The sequence below is a fragment of the Leptinotarsa decemlineata genome, unplaced genomic scaffold, assembly GCF_025532065.1.
Source record: "Leptinotarsa decemlineata unplaced genomic scaffold, Ldec_3_MD MMD2_tig00004067_RagTag_RagTag, whole genome shotgun sequence".
Classification (NCBI taxonomy): Eukaryota; Metazoa; Arthropoda; class Insecta; order Coleoptera; family Chrysomelidae; genus Leptinotarsa; species Leptinotarsa decemlineata.
The window spans coordinates 1,940,064-1,958,348 of record NW_027412602.1 but is presented as its reverse complement, the minus strand read 5'-3'; the positions used below and the strand labels follow the sequence as shown (position 1 = coordinate 1,958,348).

The window sequence follows — 18,285 nt, the reverse complement described above, 5'->3', positions numbered from 1 at the left end:
TGCTTTCTTAATATTTTATTTTCCTTCCTCTGTTGTTTAGTGAGATCATTACCTATAGTTATTGAGGTTCCTTTCAGGTTCTTTAACTCCTTTAGAATGCTTATTTTTTTTTAAATATGATGTGAATTCAACTTTCACAGGACAATTCAACGTTCTCCCCAAAGGAATGAATCGACTGCTGGATTTTCGCTTCTTTAAATGCATATGATCATAGCCTCCACCAAATACATTATGCTGACTCAACTGCTGCCGCTGCGGCAATCGCTGACTATTGAAGCACAACCCCATTTTTAGAAACGATAATCGCAGAATTTATAGTTCCATCAATGAATATCACCTGCTCAGCGTTAGGAAGTAACAAATACTGAGTAACAATTTGATCAACTTCAGCTTTATATTGACTTTTTTCACAGATGATCATCGCTCACCATCGTTTTTGCTCGATCGTTTGAATGCTTATCGAGGGTTGTTTTTTCAAATCAGATTGCAGCGATTTGATATCCCTATCCATATGCTCATACTTTTTTACAAATTCTACTAATTTCAGTCCAAGCGTAATGAGATCTTCCCTCACTGATACGGAATATTTTTCTACTCCATCTAATTTCAAATTAATTTTGTCAATATCAGTATCTAATTCTCCTCTCATCTTTGAGATGTAAAAACCGACATATCCTCGATTAACACAATCCGTACTCTCTTCAGGCTCTGCTATATTTTTCAAACGTTTATTTTCCATATCAAAGTTTCCATCGGTTGTTAATTTGAAACCAACTCCAGGCTGCCCACGCAAAACAGTATTTGAAACTGCCTTACTTCTGCGACCAAACTTATCGATGCTTCCTTTACTCATTTTCTTTATGATACACTAATGACAGTCATCGATGTTCTGAATCAACGTATGAGGAACGATGATTGTTACTAATGACTGTTGTCGATGTTGTGAATAAATATATGAGAAATGATGATTATTATAGCTTTATCAATTCCAATTTGACTATTATTTTTTCACCATTGAAATTGATCAGATTACCATTATCATCCAATATGCGAAGAGTGATATTGTCGAGGTACTGACGACCACCAGGTCGGATTGGCATATAAATAATATTTTGTGGCTCCTTGGTGAGTTTGTAACCGGGCTCTACATCAATATCAAATTCAAAGATGCTATGGATTTCATCGCCATTCGAATATGCTCCAGCTGTGACATTACAATCCACACGAATAATCCTCACCTTATTGATATTCACGGGCAATGTTGATTCATGTATTTCACCACAATTGAAAACATTGTCATCGAACCCTAGAAGTTCAGCAATGCTGTTTTCATGTTTGAGATGAATGTAATATTTCGATCGCATTTCACATTTCAGAGTGTTGTTGTTTGCACGTAGGAGAAATACTTCGTCGATATTTTCTTCAATTCCATTTTCTAGTTGCACTTCTTTGGATTTCATGAATCTTTGAATCACCTTATTAATTTCATCAATTTCATATGCCCCAGGTGGAATTTTTATAATAGTGGGGGGTGAGATAATTGTCTTCGAATAGCCGATAACATTATTCTTAGCATCTACATTGAATATGGAATTGTAGGAGTAGAAACCATGTAATCCCAGACCATAATTACTATTGGTATCCAATTCGATGGGTGGGTAGAAGTTGGCACTCAACTCGCTAGAGAATCCCGACAATGAAAACGTGCGTGACATGACTGACGAATTTTCGATGATTCATGTCTTTTTATTGCTGACAGCAGAAATTGTGGACCAATCGTCGCTTTTTCGGTGGTCTATCCATATCATTATGTGTGACTACATTCACATCATTCACTTTACAATAACAACAAAAAATTTTTCTTGTAGGTGGACCATCATTCATATCGGAATTACTACTGCTACCGCTGGAATCATTGTAATGCTCTTGACAGTACTGATACTTCAAGACATCAATATCATTTTGTAGGTTTTGTGGTAACTTATCCCATACAGATGCAATTTCATGTGATGCACACCCAATCAACACCTCTTTCGGCATATCAGCGAGTTGTTCTTTACTCATTTTTTGTAAAGTGCGTACTCTGGATTATGCGATCAATGAATGACTCATCCTCTTGATACTCTCCTTATCCTGTACTGGTGTTAACTCCATGTCTTGTTCTGAAGAAACTTCAAACACAAATGGCCACACCATACTGTGTTGAATCGTTGTTCACGCTTATAGTTATATGTGATAGTATTGATAGGATTCGAACCCATATAAAAATAGTGAATCAGTTCTTTGGGAGGGGGTAAATCGCCAAAACTATCAAAATATTTTATCGAAGTTCCCCTTTTTCTATATGCTACCCAATGTGTCCCTTGACCATGTCGACTATCCAAATTTACTATGGCAGATTCATATCGGAGTGGTCCTGATTTTGGTAAATCGTCACGCATATATACCCCCCGAAAATATGGAATCGTCATTTTCTTAGCGTAATAGATGAGGTCGATATTGGAGAGAGCTTTTTTAGGTAGCAAATTTATGAGTTTTTTGAATTTTGAGGTTTCAAATAGACTCCTAATCCTTTGCGGTAAGGCTTCAAGTAGATACCACTTCCTTGTTTACCTATAGCAATTGCCTCCATGTGTTTATTATGGCGATTTGTCTCACTCAACTGCTCCCTACTCGCTTTTGCTGCTTGAACTGCTTTCGTTATACCAGCAGTAGCACCGGCTAAACTACCTAGTGCTGATAAACCAGCAAAAATTGGAATGAGTGGTAGTATTCCACCAATTTTAGGAATCGGTATGATTCGCGGTGTGCGAATTTTCTTTTTCCCACCTGCAGCCCTCATATATTTGCGTGCTGCTTTGAGTGCAATTTCAGCTGCTCTTTTAGAATTTTTGACAACAAATTCACTTCCACCCGCTTTGTGTAGAACATCACGCACTTTCTGAACGATCCCAGAACCAAAAGCTATCACCTTAGAAGCTTTCAATATTTTTTTAACTTTTTTTTTCTTAATAGAACGCTTTTTCTTCGGAATGTGTGACTGCTTGGGAGATGAGTCACAACCCATACCAAATCGGCGTTTCCCTTTCATTATATTCGTAACTAGCCAAGCAGCTCCTTTTTCTCCAATAGTAGCGTCTTTTGCTTTGACACGATTCCAAGCACTTTCTGCAAGCTCCTTATCCGCTATGTGTCTAGCTGCAAGATTATCAGGGTTCTGTGAATATGCAATATCGTGTTTTTTGCATGCAAAATCCAGCTGATTGACACCCGAATCACCTCTCAACAATCTTTTCTGCAATTTGGTGCCCGGACCGCAATACTGATAGCCAGGTAAGTGTAATTCAAATGGTAGATTATTGATGAGGGAATTGATCAATCCTCTACCAGTTTTATTTGAATGCAATTCAGTAGATCTGCATCGACTCATAACCCCTATTTAAATAAAGGAATCGATGTGGAACCCTGCTTATATAGTCTCCAACTGTCATACAATGCGCATATTGAAGCAGAAGCAGCAATTTTCCATCGATAATTTCGATGAAAAAGTGGGTGGTGGATCGGGAAGCGGTGTCAAACAACGTCACGGATCTTTAGTTCCACTTTCTATTCGCGGCCTGATTATTGGACCTTCTAACTGTGGCAAGACAAATGTTATGATTTCTTTGCTAACGCATCCTCTAGGATTACGATTCGCAAATGTTTATCTTTATTCAAAGTCTCTTTATCAACCTAAATACGAGTATTTACGTGAAGTATTATCTCCAATCGAAGGGTTGGGTTTTTACACTTTTGCCAATAATGCAGGTGAAATAATAGAGCCTTCAGACGCCAAACCTGATTCGATATTCATTTTTGATGATGTTATGTGCGAGAAACAGGATGTTATACGATCATATTTCAGTATGGGTCGTCATAAAAATGTGGATTGTTTCTATTTAGCCCAAACATATTCACGAGTTCCGAAACAATTGATACGAGATAATGCAAATTTTATCGTAATGTTCAAACAAGATGATATGAATCTCAATCATATTTTTTCCGACCATGTATCACCAGATGTAACATATAAGCAATTTCAAGATATGTGTGCGAGATGTTGGGAAGATAAATATGGATTTTTAGTAATTGATAAGGATCGAGAAGTGGTAAATGGACGTTATCGAAAAGGATTCGACGCTTTCATATATCCTTGACGTTCTTGAAGAATTGAATCACTTGAGTGCTAGATAGTGGAGATAACACTTCATTATACAAATTCTTGGAGTGAATTATGGAGGGAAAAAATGATGACGAAATATGTTTAAAAAGAAAGTTAATTGATGCAACGGATGCCGTTCGGAAGAAATTCAATTATATCAAAAGTAGTCGTCTAGGTGATCAATCAGCACTCGAGAGGATCTATGAGCCAATAATAACACCTTTGAAAGTAATATCTGCCAATACTGAAGGAGCATCTCAAATGAATCAAGTGATGCAGAAAACAAAGCCTGCTACACCATTAACAGCCAAAACTATAATTGAAAGTGAGTGGAAACCGAAATTTGAAGGGGCTTCCTCGAAGGATCTTCAAACCTCTCAATTGACAACTTTAGATTCACAATCACCTAATGTATTCGATGATGGTGATGAAGTACAAAAGCATATAAAAAAGTTACTATCAGGAAATCCCTCTTACGATACAGTCTTTGGAGTACACATGAACACTGAAACGGGAAATTTACAAATGGGAGTAGCTGATGTGGAATTTATCGATGAGAAAATTGTGTTTATGAAAAATGGTAAAACTATTGGCTCTTATCAGGGCACTCCAAAACTATATAACTTGATATTCATGAAAGTACCATCGAGAAATATCCCCTCTTCCGATATGACCACATATGGTGATATACTCAAATTAACAAAGGCTGCATATAAATACAATGAGAGAAAACAAGGTCTTCTATCGAATAATTGGAAGAAATATAGAGAAATAATCCTACCATTATTATCCAATGGAAACCCTAGTAGAGAAGGTGCTGGCATGATCAAAATACCCACCCAGAAAAAATATATCAGAAATAAGCATACAGATTATGTTTATTGGAATGAACTCGAAGAATTGATTGATCGCCTTCGACTACTTTGGAGTTCACGACTGGCTGGACATACCGGACATGATAATGAAATATTAGCCATAATTGAGGAATTACGTGAAGAAGGATTAGTCTATTGACCGCAATATCATGAACATGATGTGTGAAACTGGCTCAGTCGATCACAAACGATCTAACTATGCATACCACAATTGATAAATTTGGTCGTAGAAGAGGTGGTGTTAGTAAACCAATAGTTGGAAGATCTGGTGTTGGATTCATTCTCACACCAAATGGTGATTATGATATTCAGAATAAGCGGTTTCAAAATGTTGGTGAACCTGTAGACAGTAAAGATTCTGTTACTAAAGGATATGTTGACGATCACATTAGAAAAGTCAATGAGACAACTCTGAAGTATTTCCAAGAATTCATTGCATCAACGCTACGTAACATCGGAAAACATATTGATTCAAAACATAATGAGGTGCAAATAATCATTGACAAAAATGCACTCATCACTTCTGCATTAGCTGATCAATTGAGTAATGTGGAAAAGCGAACTGACGTAATAGCTAAGTTGGTTGATACTTTTACTGAGCGAGTCATTGAAGTTTAATAGTCAATCGTTACACTTGCACCTGAACAGTAGAAAAGTGATTCCTCAATTTTATCATCTTGAAGAAGTCTTAGAGCAGTAATATGAGTAATGCAAAATGGCAGGTTGTGAAAGAAATACACAAGCCGGCGCGTCGAAATTTCCCCCGTCGGAAGACAATAATAAAGGGTTTTTCTGACTTGTGGCAGATGGATTTGATGGAAATGCAACCATATTCTAAAGAAAATGAGGGATGTAGGTACATCCTTATAGTTATCAACTGTTATTCAAAGTTTGTATGGTCAAGGCCGTTGAAGAATAAAACTGGTGATTCAGTTACTGCAGCTATGGCAAGCGTGTTGAAAGATGCTAAATATACTCCAAAAAATTTACAATCTGATCATGGTACTGAGTTCTATAATTCGAAATTCTCATCGTTAATGAGGAAACACAGCATCAATCATTACTCAACATTCAGCACAAAAAAAAGCTGCAATTGCAGAACGAGTAATCAGAACATTGAAGAGTTGGCTTTATAAGGAGTTTTCACTTCAAGGTCATTACAAGTGGTTGAACATTCTTCCTAGAATTACTCGTCAGTATAACAACAAAGTTCATCGTACGATTGGTATGAAACCTGCAGATGTGAAACAGTCTACTAAATTGTCAATGTATGCCGAATCTAAGAGTCCACATGTGAAACTTAAAAAAAATACGTTTAAAATTGGGGATAGTGTTCGAATCAGCAAATATAAAAATGCATTCGATAAAGGTTATACAGCAAATTTTACAGCTGAAATATTCAAAGTTGTGAAAGTTAATAATACAGAACCTATAACTTATGCATTAGAAGATGTGAATGGGCAACCAATCAAAGGCTGTTTTTATGGGCTGGAGTTGAATAAAACGAAAGATCCCAATACGTATTTGGTGGAGCGAGTTTTAAAAAGAAAAGGACATCGCCTCTATGTAATGTGGCTGGGGTTCTCTGAAGATCACAACTCATGGATCGATGAAAATTCTTTAGTGTAATGACATTATCATGATTGTACTCAATATTAGATAAAAAATAAAAAAATAGTGTATTAAAATTGTTTTATTTATTAAAAACTAAATAGAATAATAACCTTAGAAATGATGCAAGTAATATGTAAACTATTGGTTTTATTTTTCATAAATTCAACATATTGAAATCACTTCAAGATGTGTATGTTAGCATAAGATTTCCATGAATCCTCCGTCTCTCTATCCGCTCTTCATGGGTTAGACACCAGCACTCTCGAAAGTGGACATCTCTGTTGGGGTGAAATTGGCCGACATTCTCACACAATTGCCAATCATTTCTACAAGCACTGCATAAATTGTTCCAACAATCCACACTATTTTCACCACATTGTAGACATCGCTGGACTAATGTATCGCAAGTCGCTACACAATTTATGCATATATTCCTTGAAATGCCCATATTATTACACATAATCTCTTTCGAACATTCTCTGCACTGCTGGCGGTAGTCACTTACTTCTAGAGTTGAACCATTTATCCTCTTCCGAAGTGGGTCTGGATTCCTTGCCACAACACATCTACGACACAGGCCGGTACATGGGTTGATATATGTTTCAGGCCAATACCCATGGCAGTTGTAACACACTATATGTTTGCCAATTTTGATTGGAAAGCCGCGTATTGTCGGTTTTGTATCCCACTCTTTAGGGAAAGACATATTCACTGATAGATGTACAAATATTCAATCGATGAATTTAACTACACTCTCACGCTCCCATGTTTCCCTCTTATAAACAGGTACCGTGAAGAGTGGGGTAGAGTGGAGGGAGCTACCACCACCACTGTCAAAAATCATATAAAAATCGGTGAGTGATTGTGAACTTCAGTCAGTATTCAAGTATCACCACAAGAATACATTAATATGTCTGCCCAGAGAGCTGCTGTGTTAGCATTATTATCTCAGAGAGATATTAATAACCATGAGCTGGTGGAAGAGTTTGAAGACGTTGGACAGATAGTGGGTGTTGACGAAGAAAATGATGGTGGAGATATGCAGTATGAGGTGAATGAGCAAGGTGCAGAAGGTGGCTTAAATATCGAAGACGATGAGGCAATTGAGCAAGGTGTTGGGGATTTAGACATTGATGATGATGAAGAAGGTCTTGTTGAAGAAGAAGATGAAGGTATCGCAACAGATTCGACTCACGAGACTGACGACAGCGGAGTAGTTATTGGCAATGTTGAGTGGTTGAATATCACTGAGACATTGGATGATCCGTTAGATTTGTATTGTGTAACGGATAGCCATGTCAGGATCAAAACGATTGACGGTGAAATAGAGAAGTTGTGTTGGTGTTGCTTCCGCTTTTATTCTGTGCGGAATAACAATGGAGGGTATTATGAGCACGTCGACATTCATTACACCGCCCGCTTCATGGAGATGGAGCAAACATGGTGTAAAGCATGTGATAGGCCTTTGACCAACTTTAGGAGAATAGCCGTCTGTATCATATGTAACAACACCCCACCTCTGGAGATGTAACCGTGGACCTTCGGGTCAACAAAAAAAAACAGCCCTTTTCAGGGCTACATTATTTAAACAAAGAGTAGATATCTCATAATGAGATTGCAACAACACCCCATCTGCGGAGCAGTTACCGTGGACTTTCGGGTCAACAAAAATACAGCTCTTTTCAGAGCTACAAACAAAGTGTAGATATCTAATAATAAGATTGATCACTCAGTCAAAGAAATAGAATATTTTGAGTGTCACATAATCATACGAAGAGTAGTTTGTAATATATGGATATACCTCTAAAATGTACATCCATATACATATGAGGTATGCACAAATGTGTTATAGAATATGTAAGTTCTCTGAATATCTTATCTTTGTAAAATAAATCACATTGAAAAATGATTGTTTAAGCGTCCGAGTGGATTTGAATCTGTTTGATAACATACTAGCTCTCTCTTATCTGAACAATTGCAGAATTCATGTCAAGATTTGGAAATATAATTTTCATAAGACAATATTTCAAATTCGAGGGGTGTTTATTCAGAGTAGTCAATAAGAGTAATTGGTATTGTAATTCAGAATATTTATTTCAAAGGTGGAAAGGAGAGAGGGAGGTAGACACTGCCCCAACCACGCAGTGTCTCGTGTACACCAACCAAACAAAATGTGTACTCCGAGGAAGGATAAAGGATGGGTGAAATAGGGAAAAAAATAGGGAAAAAAAAGGAAAGGATTACAAGTCGTCGTCGTCGTCGCTGTCATCGGGTCGGGGGAAGTACTGCCACATCACCGAACCCTCAGAAAACGCCATTTCCTCCGCAAATGCGTCGTCGTCCCAGAGATCGTCATCATCATCATCCGAGCTGCAAGAGTCTTCGGAGTGGTCTTCGGTACTGGTCACATGCAGTACCTGGACCGAAGATGTGGAAGGGTGATGAGGCGTGGTGGTTGAATCGGCCTCCATATCTGGATTCTCCATATCGGAATCCTCCAACTGAAGATCCGGGAGTGGCGCTGTAGGTTCTTCCGCCTGGGGTCCGGTCGTGGAATCGGCTTCCTGGTATGTTGACATGCTGACGATAGCTACTCAACTGAAGATTACATTGAGGAACTCCTACATTTATACTCTTGCACAGGAGGGGGTATAGTGGGAGGCGGAGTGGGGGGGAGGTGGGGGTCGCAAAAAACGCGCCCCGGATGCAAGTGGTGGATGTTGAGCGCCCCAGGCCGCGAAGCGGCCTGCTGAGCGATCGCCTATACAACCTTTCCCTTCGTTACTTATCCGAATATACATTGCTTGAAATTTCTTTATGATACGAATTTTTATCAACATTATTGAAATAATGTTCCAAAGATATTCAAAGATAATGATTAACTGTTTCCATTTTCTAATTAGTTCATTTTATAGCGAAACAACTAACGTTTCACCGCAAGGGTGTACCGATATAGCCCTATTTTTTTCACTACTACCAAATAGAGTGGTTAGGTTGAATGCTGCCCCACCCACGCAGCATTCCGTGTGCACCAACCAGGTACTATGTGCACTCCGAGGAAAACCTAACCTAACCTACCTGATCATCATCATCATCATCTATAATGATGATGTCAGGTTCGGGAGAATCAACCACCACGATGATATTTGGTGGAGCGATTTGATGATCTTCAAGCCACAGTTGATCCACAAGTTCTGGGCTGGCAAATTCATCATGTTCATACTCATCTTCGTCTGAGGTTACATCTTGTTCTTCATTCAGCTCTATTGTTGTATCTGAATACCCATCGAATTCATCATCGGGAGATGTTGAATCAACTACAGCAACTTGAATGTCACCATAGGACCAATTCTCTGGTGGGGCAAAATGAGGTTCACTGGTGGAATCAGCTTCCCGAATAATTGGTGTTGCTTGATTCATGATGAACGAACAAGTTGAAGAATATTGAGAATACAATCTTATTTATATGATTTGAAGAAAGTGGGGTAGAGTAAGGGAAGGGGAATATGTGAAAAATAAAGACCCACTAGGTTATTTATTCAAGTATTGATGTGAGAATTGGGGAATAAATCCAATATAATATTCATTAGATTCATGATTTCATTTTTACACATTCACATAAATGAAATTTGTTTGAATAATGTTGAGAGAAGTAATGATGAGAGAAGTGTCAAAAGGTTTTGGAATTATACTCAGAGCATTACTAGAATCACCTTTATTTATTCTCTAGAAAAAAAAACTATTTTACAATTCACACACTTTCAAATGATGGAAATTCTATACAATTATTCTATTTAACTAATTTTATTCTATATACTACATGTGACTAGAAAATGACTAGAATGAAGGAATAAATACTGCCCCAACCACGCAGTATTTTGTGTGCAACAACCAAAATAGATATGCACTCCAATATTCCTTATTTTATTTTTTCATTCATAACATTCATAACCTTAAAATTAACATGCAAGTTTTTATTATATTCCTAAAATTACAATTTTTTTATTCTAAACATACATCTAACTTAAACTAAACAAAAATATATTTACAAAAGGGGTTAGGTATTGAGGAACCCCTGGCACATGGCATCCCATTCCTGAACAAGAGGTCCATATTTTTGGATGTAAGCCAAACTCTTTCCTTGTTGCGAATCTTCTTCTTGAAGTTTCGCCCTAAGCAAAGAGAGTCGCTTCTCTAATTCCAGTTTCTGGGCCTCGATGGTGGAAATATCCGCCATCAAGGCCCTTTTTCTGGAATCAGAACCATCCACAACCTTCTTTTCCCTCAAATATCTCTTTTTCACAGACTGTGCATAGGTAATAGACTCTTTGAGTTTATTACCCTCTACCACAGTCTGTGAAAGGACATTTTCCGGGCCAACCTCTTGTTCGGAATGCTCAACACGTACCTGGGGGGTGACTGGAGGGGGTGACGCATTCCGATGGACCTGGGGGGTGGCTGGAGGGGGTGACGCATCCCGATGGACCTGGGCGACGACTTCCACCAAGTTCTGCACCTCCATCACTGGAAGGGGTGCTGTAGGCCAACCACCGTAAGGTGAGTTCTTTTCACACTTTTTGCGAAAAGCACTCAACTTACCACCCCTCCCACCTTTGGCTTTGGATGCCTTCACAGGTGCGGACTTCTTCACAGGTGCGGACTTCTTCACAGGTGCGGACTTCTTCATCTTCTTGGCCCTTTTCACCGGTTTCTCGAACTCATCCCCTGAATCGATGGGGGATAATGGTTCGATGGGCGATAAGAAGCTTTGAAGATGCGATAAATCCGCCAGAGACTCGTCCAGGTCCGGGTTGTAGACATTCAGTAAATCTTCAATTTGGGGTGCTGACGAAGAAGTTGGTCCACTGAATGTCGACAAAGTTGGTGGGGGGGTCAATCTCCTCCTCCTCGGGGGTTGGTTTGAAGTCCTCGAAAAAGAACTTCAAGTCAGGAGCCGCCACTTCCTGGGTGGAAGTCATCCCCGGTGGTGGAATGGGAGCCGCCACTTCCTGGGTGGAAGTCATCCCCGGTGGTGGAATGGGAGCTGCAGCTGGTGTTGCAGCTGGTGGTTGTACCATGATGTCCTGTAGGACAACCACCCTCCTCCGCTCTACATCCTCCAACTGTCTCTCACTGAGAGTGGTAATCGGGGTCATCAGAGCATTCCTCAGAAAAGACATGATTCTAGAAAGAGAAAATGAAAATATTAGACAATATAATATAAATAGTATGGAAGTGTGTACTTACATCAAGCTGCTTGGAATTTTCAACTAAGTTGGCTGGCAGGTATCTCAGGTTGGCTGCTTCTTTCGAAGGAAGACTGCAATCGAATGGTGAACTGTGGCCTCCTCCTCATGTTTTATAGCCGTATGCTCCCTACCACTTCGGGTGGGAATGGGAGTGGGGGTGGAAGTGGGGTAGGATAATTCGTTTGAAATATTCGACAAGTATGAATTTTACAATTTGTTGAACAAACCAGGTAATGAGTGAAAAAATTCAATTACTCGATTGCTCTTCCAATAAGGCAATGAGTAAATTTAATTTCTTGTCACTTATACTGTTTTCATCTTTCAGTACATTCAAAAGAATTCTTAAATTTTGTTCGGAACTTGTCTGATAGAATTCAATATCGTTGTGGCCCCAAGGTAATGTCTTGGTGGTATTAGGAATGATGAATCGCTTATCATCATTATGTGATAGCGCGACTTTATTGCACATCAACGTGTAAATATCATGTAAATCACTCCTGAATACATTCATCTTTCTAAATATTATACCGCCTGTTTCAACAATCCTAATGTAATCTTCAATTGAAATTTGATTTTTTATAACGGATTTTTTAATACCTTTTGCTTTCTTTATTTCATCAGACACACTTTGTACATGATATGCTTTCGCACCGGTGCCATGGAAACTGATGATGGGATCACTCGGAAGTTCATCCTTCATATTTCCAATCACCGATTTGCTAACTGGCACATTGAATTTATTACCCAACCTATAGTTAGAAGTGTCAAATTTGTCAACATTTGCAATCATAAAATTATAAAAATTATCCGTCATTATTTTCAGTATCAAAGAATCCGTATCGGTATAGAGAAGAGAAGCTTGTGGTCCGTAATGTTTTTTGATGACATCATAGAAAAAATCATAAATGACTGTTTTCGACATATCCAATATACTGAACCCCAAATACAATGGTTTATTATAACAAACCTTAACTTTATCCATATGTATGACGACAAAGTCTTCCGAAAATATGGATAATGTTTTGAAATTGGGACGAGCTATCAAAGCATTGGCACCCATACCTCTTCTTATGGATTCCCAATGTGTGACAATTCGAATGTCTCTTCTATTGTTTACATTTTCCATCGTTTTGCCAAATATGGAATTTATATTCAATTTGAAGTAACCCTTCTCAAACTTATTGGTAGCCTTATTTCTCAAATTTGTATTTAAATCGATATATTTTTTCAGCCACGGTGACTGATTGAATCTGAGAATTCTATGAGTTTTCATCACCATCAAACCATTACGGACCGCTTGTTTCAAATTCCTATAATGAACGATATATTTCTTTTTATCATTCAAATTAGGAATAAGTTTGGGTATTTTGGACTTTGAACCAGGTGGTATAATACTTTCAACCAAAAATGGTAAATCCGAATGTAGATCGTGTAACTCGACAGGATAATGCACATCTACTTCAAGTATGTATCCTTGGGGGCTATCATCTGGAATACTATTGATATCCAACTGACATATTTCACTGGCGGTCAACCAAGTGAACCCACCAAAAGGTAATGATTGAGACATGCTATGACCATACAGATTTGTTGCATCCAAATACATTATGAAAGATGAAGGTTCTTCGGGATTATAATTTGGAAGAAACTGATTGTTTGCAATATGCTTTCTCTCCGAACACTGGCTTACACCACCACGTATACCGTTTTGGAGAAAATGCACCATATCGATATCAGTTAATAATTCCAAGTTGACACCCGTATACTTCAACATAGCATCCCAAGAAAGACCTGGAGAAGTGAAATAGTGAGCAGGATCCAATTTATATGTATCTAAACTCATATTTCTAAAATTTTCAAAAATATCGCACAACAGTAGAACATCAGATTTTAGGTATATGTCAGAATATTCACCCAAATCTTGACAATTGAATGTGTTCCATACCTGCTTTAATCTATCATAATCCTCATCAGAAACATGTTTTTCATTTAATTTATCATAAAAGTCCACCTTTGATGGTATACTAGAATAATTTAATTTATCTAAAGAATCGATAAAACTGTACGGAAAAACACCTTTCTGCCTCATAAGTTTGAATTTATCCTGTTCCGGAAAATATTTTCTTGTTTCCACAAAATGTTTTTCATCTAAATTGTCATCTAACTCTTGAAGGGAAGCAGCCATAAATTTAAAACTATCGATGAACCTTAATTTCAAAAACTTATTTTTCGTCACTCCATTGTGATCTACTATTCTCTCCATAATTATATGTTTCGTGAAGGAAACATACTTTTCTTTAGTTTGAGCAATGACATCAACTTTTGTTTTGTTTGTGCATAACTCTTTTATGAACAAATGACAGTCATACCCACTGAGATTATGAAAAATTATGGGTATAAAGTTGGGCAATTTGAAATTGAGGTTACAAATACTATGTGCAGCTCCATTTCTTTTTTTCCCCGTTAGATGGCAGTGGTCACGCACCTTAATATCACCATCACCAAATGGTTCTCCACATATACCACATGTGGCGGCAATATTGAAATCATGCTCTTCCTCATCAGTCAATGGACTCATTGGAATGACTTTCTTCAAATATTTGTGATAAATATTGGTGACATCAGCCTCCAAGTTTGACACAAACACTTTAGCTGCATCAGCACCTCTATATAGTACAAATTTAGATATAGAATCATCAAAAGAGCACTTTATGAGGTAAGAAAAAGCATATGGTTCATGAAGATATGTTCGATTTGTATAAGAGTTAGCAGGATTTGGCTCATTAGTATGCACTGGTTTCAGAATAGATTCGAAATCAGCATATACAACGAATGGAACCCTCAACTGTTTCTCGATATTTTCAAATTTCAAAATATTCTCAGGTACCCTTTTACCAAATTTATCAACCCTGAAATTTGTGGATGGTGTCGTTGTCGATATGTGATTACAATCATTCAACTGATGTCGCAATAAAGTTCGTTCATTATCAAAGTACAATAAACAACCATCACAAAAATACTTTTTATGACCACGGGCAGATATTTGTGATGATACTAGTCTCGATAAATCCTTAATCCAACAATAATGACTATTACCAGAATCATCTGTAATAATCAACAGATTAACATGACTATTTAATCTACGTTTAGAATAGATTAACATGACTATTTAATCTACGTTTAGAATAGTGTAACGGACCCACAACTTCATATTCAATTCTACCATTTTTAAAAACATTTTCCAACCCATAAACATTGATAGAGCAATCGTTCATAACCTCAAACTTAGGAATATCTTTCAACTTAACTGGAAATTCCATACCTGCTACATTCAAGACGGTTGAGAAGTGGGGATATGATGAAATTTCATTAAGTTTCTGACTGGCAGGGTATAAAGCTGAAGTCACAGCCCACGCAAAGCAGCACTGATCTTGATTAAGAACATTCACCACACTTTTCTTCAATTCGATGAACCTTGGCAATTTGATGTATGAAGACCCTCCGAAGGGGCTATACTTGTTGATATTCACCTCCAAGTACAAAATTTTCTCAATGGTCCAACCTGAAAATATAGGTTTTCTCTATAAGTCCATCATCATCAACATTTTGACTAGATCACATACCTGAATCCCGATCTTGAAATTCCGCTGCTTTAACAGTTAAACTATCTGCAAAACTGCTATAAACCACATCCAAATCATTCGATTGATCAATTACTTCATTGGGACTATTAAATGATTTGATGTCTGAAAGATCCTTAGTTTGCAGACTGTACCGCCCAAACACTTCCATGTTCACTTTCATGCATTTATGGATATCCAACACTTCTTCGAGTAGTTTCACTACTTTCTGCTTAATTTCATTGAAGAATGTTGGGTAATCCATGTGGTGGTTTTCACTGTCCACTTGGTAGCTCACAATTCGACACTTGAAAGCTGTATTGACAATTTTCACACCTTCCCCATATTGAACACATGCATTTGTTCTGTGCTGCAACGTCCTCCGATGTACATTCATCTGATCGCTTGCAATAGTCAAATTGCAGCAAACGCATGTTTGCAGTGTTGGAAGTGCTGGGGGTGTCAACCGTTGCCTCTTCGATGTTGGAGGTCCATCACCATTTGCGGGTGTGCAGGAATCCCGCTGATGACGACGTAGGTTGTCACTACGAGTGAAACTTTTTTTACAATCAACGCACGAATACATCTTGTATATAGAAATATATACCGTACGATAAGGAGAATTTGAAATGAGTGAAACGTTCACACCACACTCCTTATAAAAGCCCAACTCCTCCCCCCCACCATAACCCAAATGAGAGCTACAAGGTCAACATTCAATGCCACAGAGCAAGCTCAAGGTAGTCGAAGTGACGAACGTCAATGTCAAACCCCACACTCAAGGTCAAACACCGCAACGCCTAATCCCACTGTATATTCTGTACACGTCACGATTTCATTCAAGGTCAACATTCAATGCCATGGAGCAAGCTCAAGGTAGTCGAAGTGTCGAACGTCAAGGTCAAACCCCACACTCAAGGTCAAACACCGCATTCAATCTCATACTATGTGTACGACGTTCAAGGTTAGGTGACGTCATACGATATTCTGAACTTATATAGGAATTACCAACAAGGGAGTGGACAACGCCGAACGCCCACTGTTCAAGGTTATATTCTGTACACGTCACGATTTCATTCAAGGTCAACATTCAATGCCATGGAGCAAGCTCAAGGTAGTCGAAGTGTCGAACGTCAAGGTCAAACCCCACACTCAAGGTCAAACACCGCATTCAAGCTCATACTACGTGTACGACGTTCAAGGTTAGGTGACGTCATTCAAGGTCGTGTGACGTCTCAAGGTCAAAAGGGGTGGGGGGAGGCGTTCAGTCGGCATTAGCACCCTACTCGAGAGCGAGCCCACCCACTCAATATATCACTTAGAGTTCATCCAATAACAAGTAAACAGCATAAATCTCAATCAATCATTTTCTCTAAACTTTCTAAATTGACTCTGGCATCAAAGATCGACAACAATTTTATTATTGTCTTCAAGAAATGTTATCAGATCATGAATGAATATAAAAATTACCAAATATTGTTCAAATGGACAACGATACTTACTTCGAAATCCATGAAACTCCACTCACTTGAACAAGCCACAAGAACGACGCAGATCAAATGCTTACTGTAACTTCTATTCCAGAATTCTGACTTGCAACTCAGAATTCTGAGATACAAGTCAGAATTCTGACTTCCAAGTCAGAATTCTGAGATACAAGTCAGAATTCTGAGATACAAGTCAGAATTCTGACTTGCAAGTCAGAATTCTGGGATACAAGTCAGAATTCTGACTTACAAGTCAGAATTCTGAGATACAAGTCAGAATTCTGACTTGCAAGTCAGAATTCTGAGATACAAGTCAGAATTCTGACTTGTAAGTCAGAATTCTGAGATACAAGTCAGAATCCTGACTTACAAGTCAGAATTATATAAATCGAAAAAAATATTTTTGTGTGGCCCTTTAACGCTTTCGTACATTTCTTCATATGTTTATTAATATATTGTATAGCTTGTTTGGCAATATGATCCGAATAATTATCTTTGATGTGTAAAATGTATTTATCAATTACCGACTTGATTTTTGGAAAATCAACCATTTGGATTTCATTTATTGACATGACTCAGTGATATTTTGTTCACAAATGAAATTCTAGGTGTGATGAGTCGGTTTTGGAAGCTGCAGAGAATTGATCTCGTTCTGTGGACAGTGTTGACATGGTTCTGGAAGCTGCAGAGAATTGAATCTCGTTCTGTGGACAGTGTTGACATGGTTCTGGAAGCTGCAGAGAATTCAATCTCGTTCTATGGACAGTGTTGACATGATTCTGGAAGCTGCTGTGATTTGAAACTCGTTCTGGAAAGGTTGCTAAGTTGGATTTTGATGTAGTTGTTGAGATGACTGAACTGATACTGCACACTTTGATGTAGTGTTCTGAAATGAATTTGAATCTCAATGCAAATATACACCAAAGAAAAATAAAATTCAAGAATGAGGGTAATGTCTTTCATGGAGTGATTGTGAAAAATAAGCGAGCTACAGTTATGAATGAAAAAATCAACTGTCATTCAAAACAACGAATTTAAAACACATATTCTGCAAGTACTAAACACATAAAAAATATTGAAAACACTTCTTTTTGCGGATCATATCTATGAATAAAAAAATTTTTGTGTCGAACAAAAAATATAGTATACAACCACAAACTCTATACATATATTGAACAGAGAAAAAAGCAGTACTGACCTTGATTTCGTACAATTTCAAATGAAACAACACAACAGCGT

At 37.9% G+C, this 18,285-nt stretch overlaps 1 long non-coding RNA gene across 2 annotated transcripts in view; it reads right to left on the bottom strand.

Annotated features, from left to right (window-relative positions):
* Positions 1-17,578: 17,578 nt before the first annotated feature.
* The window catches only part of LOC141483760 (uncharacterized), a 3,239-nt gene continuing 2,532 nt past the window's right edge, over positions 17,579-18,285 (bottom strand). For both annotated transcript variants that reach the window (XR_012466275.1, XR_012466274.1), the window contains exons 2-3: positions 18,245-18,285; positions 17,579-17,932 (exon numbers count right to left, since the gene is read on the bottom strand). The exon at positions 18,245-18,285 is cut by the window's right edge and continues 126 nt beyond it. This is a non-coding gene — a long non-coding RNA (uncharacterized lncRNA). The remainder of the gene's footprint in view (positions 17,933-18,244) is intronic.